This window comes from Triticum dicoccoides, chromosome 4B, assembly GCF_002162155.2.
Source record: "Triticum dicoccoides isolate Atlit2015 ecotype Zavitan chromosome 4B, WEW_v2.0, whole genome shotgun sequence".
In the NCBI taxonomy this organism is placed as follows: Eukaryota; Viridiplantae; Streptophyta; class Magnoliopsida; order Poales; family Poaceae; genus Triticum; species Triticum dicoccoides.
The window spans coordinates 114,150,103-114,156,080 of record NC_041387.1 but is presented as its reverse complement, the minus strand read 5'-3'; the positions used below and the strand labels follow the sequence as shown (position 1 = coordinate 114,156,080).

Below are 5,978 nucleotides of genomic sequence, written 5' to 3'. Positions count from 1 at the left end.
CTCCTACTAGCGAGTTTTTTGCGGGAGCTCTTGTTCAGCGCCTTAAGCGCCCAAACAGGTAGCTGGCGCCCACTACAATCTTTGTTGGGCCGGCCCACAAAAGAAAAGCGCAGCGAACAAAAGACCAGAAAATCGTTGACGCCAGGATTCGAACTCAGACAGCCTCATCGTCATTCAAGCTGGGCTAACAACTAGAACCACCGAAGACTTGTGTTTTGTTGTAACGTTCACTCTGTAAGAACAAGTGTGACCGCGCTATTTACTAATAACTTAGATTTGTTTAAACGTGAAAGAAAAAGTTCATCTACTTCGCAGCAAAAGTTCATCATTTTAGAAGAAAAGGCTCACAAGCTTTAAAAAACTTCATCATGTTTTAAGAAAAGTTCACAAACTAAAAGAAAGTTCATCGATTCTGAAAAAAGTTTATGCAAAAGTGAAAAAAGTTCATCAATATTGAAAAAGGTTCATCGAGTTTTAAAATTAGTACACCAATTTTGAAAAAGTTCACAAATTTAAAGAAAAAAAGCATCAATTTTGAAAAAAGTTCATCGGATTTGAAAAAAGTTCACCAGATTTGAAAACGGTTCATTGAATTTGAAAAGGTTCATCGGATTTGAAAAAAAGTTCATCGGATTTGAAAAAGGTTCATTGAATTTGAAAAAAGTTCATCAGATTTGAAATGAAGTTCATCCGATTTGAAAAAGGTTCATCGGATTTGAAAAAATTTCATCAATATGAAGAGAATGTTCATGAATTTGAAAAGAAGTTCATTGAATTTGATAAAAGTTCATCAAATTTTAAAAAAGTTCATCTATTTGGGAAAAATGTCGACGGATTTGAAAAGTTCATCGAACAAAGAGGAAGGAGATATCTTTTTCTTGTTCGAACAAAGAATAAAAAACAGAAGAAAAAAACCATTTAGAATAAGAAAAGGACGAAAAAAGAAAAAAGAAAAAAGAAATAGGAAAAAAGGGAGAAAGCTAAAGAATGTGATGAAGAAGCGAATGTCCTATTCTGAGCCCGAGCGCAGATACGCTCGTTATCTATTCTGTCGAATAGCTATGAGATTCCCACCTCAGCGTGTATAGGCGCATGTATTCTTTAAGTATCCCTATTTTCTTTCAGGGTCTATGGCCCGCATCTGATCGGTAATAATTACGACGCCGTTACTTGCTCCTCTACCGGATCGGATGTCCTTCCACGATCTGTGCCGTGACATCACAGGATTCTGGACTGACGACCTTAATTATATCCCATTTATTGCGGCCCACAGCTGCAGGTAGCAGCCTTCCCCTACACGATTCTTCTCTTTCATCACCTGCTAAATCACAAACTTTTCATTTACATGGGCTAAATCACAGCCTTGAAAACTAAGTACTAGTCAGCACTGTACTGTAAAAAAAAGACCATGAATTTTCGTTTGTCTATGCCTTTCCAAATGTCTAGATGTGTCATGTGTTTGCAAAACATGCCCTTAGTTTTCCCGTCGCTATTCCATCAAAATACCAATTGTTCCAAATATCATCTGTAGCAATTTCACAAGCATCTAGTCACAACTGAAAATCACAAGCATGCTAATTTTGGCCAAACATCGTTTAAACTCAAAAATCTCATGATGCACAGCAAAACCACACACCCCAGAGTGCATCATCAGCATAACCTTATAAGTACTTAAAACGCACATTGAAAGTTTTCAGTTTCCTTTTTGCAAAACACGACATGAACTCATCAGAAGCCATTCTGGCAAAATACCAAGTCTCATAATTTGACTACCTCTACGGGATAGACCTCACCGTCCGGGTCTCCTAATTGAAAACCACATCCATCCTTAGCTGGAGAGTAACTCCAAATGGTTCTGAACAGCATTAATTGCAAAATGAACACCTTACAGAGTTCTGCACTACAATCTTAACAAAGCACTTACAAATCTTAAAAACCAACGATTCATCATCTGTTGGTTCCGTTACCACCTTCAACATGTGGCATGTCAATCCTTACATGCAAATATAGTATAGCTAAGCACAGAGTGATCACAAGCACTTCCACGCCAGCTGACTAGGATGTAATCTAGCTTGCCATGTCTTGCTCAAAATACAGGTTAGGCTCAATGTGGCAAACACTGGGCTTAGAATCACTACCACACCACAAAATGAGATGGTAGCTAACATTCCCCTCCAGTGTCTAATGTACACAGCGTGTTTCATAATCAATCTCGCAGACACCGGATCTAAAATACTACATCCGTATAACTCATACCTAAGAAAGAGCACTTCAAGCATGAAATCTGGCAGCTCAACCCTGTCCCCCTCATCAAAATCACCTCATACACTATGGACCTCGTACATTGGCACCGGCAGCATCATCTACAAAATGTATCAGCCATTCACTTGGTTATCAGTTGAACAATGACATGTCTTTTCAAATTGTCTTTGCATAAAATAATTTTGTCTACTGAAGCTTGTAGCCGAGCACTTCATAGCTCATCATCATATTCATAAGTTCGTAGTCCAGGCTATACGAGATATACATCAGCGCCAGTTGTAAAACCCCGGATCGCTAGTGTAAACTTTGATTTGTACAAAAGACAGTAAGACATTTCTTGGTCACTCACCACAAACCGCAAGTCAAAGACGTGGTGCCACCTGATCTGTCAACTATCAAACATCCGACCTTCCTTGTAATGATCAGCCGCGACACACGAATCCACTGTCAACAGCCCGTTTGGTCCGAACTCCCTCACGAAGTCTTCTCCTGATAGGACCACAAGATTATTATTTTTTAGATGAGAGCGCTACTAGGACCACAAGATATAGACCTATATGCTCGAACCACTTCCTGCGCGTGTTGATGATAGACACACAAGTTAACAATTGCAAACGTTGTACTAACAACACTCAAACTTAACTTACTTGCTAAGTTCTCTGGAAGTGCATGACAACATCCTGTCATAGAAAGTAGCATGTCTCTTGCGTTTGGCTCTTCATCCTTCAAACCAGCTTTTCCTCGGAACTTATCACCCATCTCACCCTTCACGATGTCCTGACCATGCCTATCTGCAACCTTAGGTTACTCCTCATCCAGCCTGACATCACGCACAATCCCCTACCCACTTCATCCTCATGCTCATGGATGTCTGCAAAGAACTATGTTAACTGAATGCAAAGATAACTCAATTTTTAGAACAAAGCGAAATGACAGATGATAACCTGATTGTCCAGCAACATCATTGCGGTCATATTGCATCAAGGCTTCAGGCACATCGCAAGGTGTCCCATCCCCTGCAAATTCAAAATGTCGCAGCAAAATTTCAATGATCTCACAACACTCAGTCAGTCAATCTGAATGATCTCACAACCTGTCACTGCATTGTTAACACAACAACTCTTGTTCTGCCCCCTCGTACCCCTCCCAGAGCCAGCATCAGCACCTGATTTGCACATAATATATTTAATATCCCAGAGACGTAAGCGAGCCTCCAACACATGGAAATGACCTGGGTACATTGTTAGTGCCAATACTTCCACTAGTATGATTACTACCACGGGTTACTTGCCTCAAACTCTCTCCTGCTTCTCTAACTGTGGATTATCTCGCCAAATTCAGTGAAAGCGAATATTATGACTCTCTCTATGCTTAATGTACTCCCTTTGTAAAGAAATAATATATTTCTTTACAGAGGAGTATCAAACATTGTCCTCTGCTTGTAAAAGTCTTTATCAGAGCCAGGCATTCGCAATGGCAAGACCTTCTGTTCTGAACACCAACTTTACCCTACAATATGTTTTCAATTCTTGAGAATGCAGGAAATAACAAGAACTGAGGACACGGCTAAAATATACCGGAGTAATTGCCAAATGTACAAAGCAAAATGTCTAAACCATACACCTTGCCAAGTGAGTCGAAAGTACTGCCAAGAACTGGAGCGGTCACACTATCAGCTGGCTTTTCTATAAAAACACCTGACAGCCTTCTCGAAGTCACTAATGCAAGATGTGTCCTGCTGGGTGCGGCAGCACCAATTCTCAGCCAGCAAACACAAACACACCTGTCATGAATTATCTAAATACTGTTGACACACGGCAAGCATAGCAATTCGCCATCGCTGTACGATTCGCTCATCCATGTAAACCTAAAATTCAAAAATTCGACCATTCTCGATGGAATCAATGAGCTTTCTCCTCACCTTTTATTTCAGCCGGGGCCTGGGGATTCATCTTCCCCGTGGAGAGCCCGATGGTTGAAGGCAACTAGGCGAGTTATCCCTTCTGTTCGCCACCACCGCAGCAGGCCCGAAGATCCTGCCGTGGGATGCTGCCGCGGCACCTCCACCTGATTCGGCAGTCCCATTTGCAGCAAATCGCATGGCACCAAACTTTCCCTACTTTCTGAATAATATTGGATCTGGCATATGAAAAACTCAACCCTCAACTACCAAGCATCTAGCCTAAAAATCGATTCCAGACCGCCAGATAGCTACGGATCCACATACCTGCCGATTCCGATCCGTAGCTCAGCTGCCCCGCCTCGTTGCCACTGCAGACGCTAATGGCAGGATTTTATCCTCACAAACTTTGTTCTTACCTATAGAACTACGTTTCTTTGCTAAGCATAAGATCAAATCCAGCACTAACCTACTCCATCGAAGCGCTCGGGGATTCATCTTCCAGTTGACAGCTCCGAGGTCGGTGGCAAGCTGTCCCTCATATCAGCCGACGCTCCCTTGGTCGCCAAGATCTGTGCGTCCACGCTGCCCATCGGAGCCTCCTGCGCCGCCACCACCTGTTCCACCACCACCTGATGCTCCACCACCATAGCCACCACAGTCGGCTCCGCCGGTACTGGTGGGGGCACCAAACTCGCTCCCACCACCTCTAGGAAAGTGGATCTGATCCAGGCCAAACCAAATCTTTTCAAAACACACATCTGGTCGCTAAAAAACGCAAGGACAACCGGGGAAGAAGTACCGGCGTATAGGCTGCATCAGGAACTCCATGGGGGCGCCGCCGCCGCCAGCCTCGAGCTCTGAAGTGAGGTCACGAAGGAACCAGACCACCCGTACAATTTCCGCCTGGGCCCATCGACTTCCTGGTCCACGGATCAGACGAGAACGCCGAAACTGATCCACGGCCCGCCTCGTCAGCGACAAACGGACGTCGCACCGCGCGTTAAAATAAGGCCGAGCACCAGCCCCTGTCCCACTAGTATTCAACTACAGTGTCCATTATCTAGCACACCGCCAGCGAACGTATAAAGTAATGGCGCAGATCCAGATGCTCTATGCAACGCCCAGGATAGCGAGCTCATTTGAGCCCGCGTGCAGTTACTCCACGTCCATGAAGAAGCAGTACCTGAGCAGCTAACACGGGATGGTGGAATGGTGTGTGCATCGCGTTACCTACCATGAAGTTGCAGGATCGAATGACAGATCTCGCTCCTTATTTTTTGGGTGAACAGCAGGAAAAAAAAGAAAGGATGGGCCAAGCCCAGCTAAAGGGCCTGCAGGCGCCCGTTAGCAGAATACACATTAACGGGCGCCTGCAGCGCTAAATAGGAAATGCCGCTTTTTACCGATCTTTTTTCGTGAAACAATTTCTGCGCTGGAGCTTTGGTGGGCCGGCCCACTTGGCGTTTACAGTAGGCGCCGGTTGACTCTTGCAGCGCTGAAACCGCTCAATAGGAGCTCCCGACGCTAACTGCTAGTATATAGGGGATTCCGCTTACGGCAGCTCCTATGTGACGCTAGCTGCGTCGAAATGTCGACGTTTCGCAAAAGCGTGGCCAAACCTGGGCCGGCCCATTCGCGAGATGCTAAAATGCGAAAAAAGGAATCAGGCTAGCGTTGGGATTCGAACCAGCGACATTCCGGTCCAGCGCATGCTATGCTAGCCACTGCGGTGAGCTAGCTCTAGTGCTAAGTTAGCAGCGGAACGTTACAAGAAACAACAACGACATCGATAAAACTTAATGTTTGCTAAAAA

At 44.3% G+C, this 5,978-nt stretch overlaps 1 long non-coding RNA gene across 13 annotated transcripts; it reads right to left on the bottom strand.

Moving 5' to 3' along the window:
• Positions 1-1,840: 1,840 nt before the first annotated feature.
• Positions 1,841-5,156, bottom strand: LOC119295347. 13 transcript variants are annotated; one of them, XR_005143918.1, is made up of 10 exons: positions 4,965-5,156; positions 4,632-4,885; positions 4,490-4,542; positions 4,184-4,401; positions 3,519-4,045; positions 3,356-3,427; positions 3,207-3,278; positions 2,910-3,133; positions 2,612-2,751; positions 1,841-2,363 (listed from the first exon to the last, which is right to left on the bottom strand). It is a non-coding gene; the product is annotated as an uncharacterized LOC119295347 (long non-coding RNA). The 13 variants fall into 13 exon arrangements; XR_005143916.1 differs by having other exon boundaries at positions 3,356-4,045; XR_005143912.1 differs by having other exon boundaries at positions 3,207-3,427; positions 4,965-5,155.
• Between the last annotated feature and the right edge of the window lie 822 nt (positions 5,157-5,978).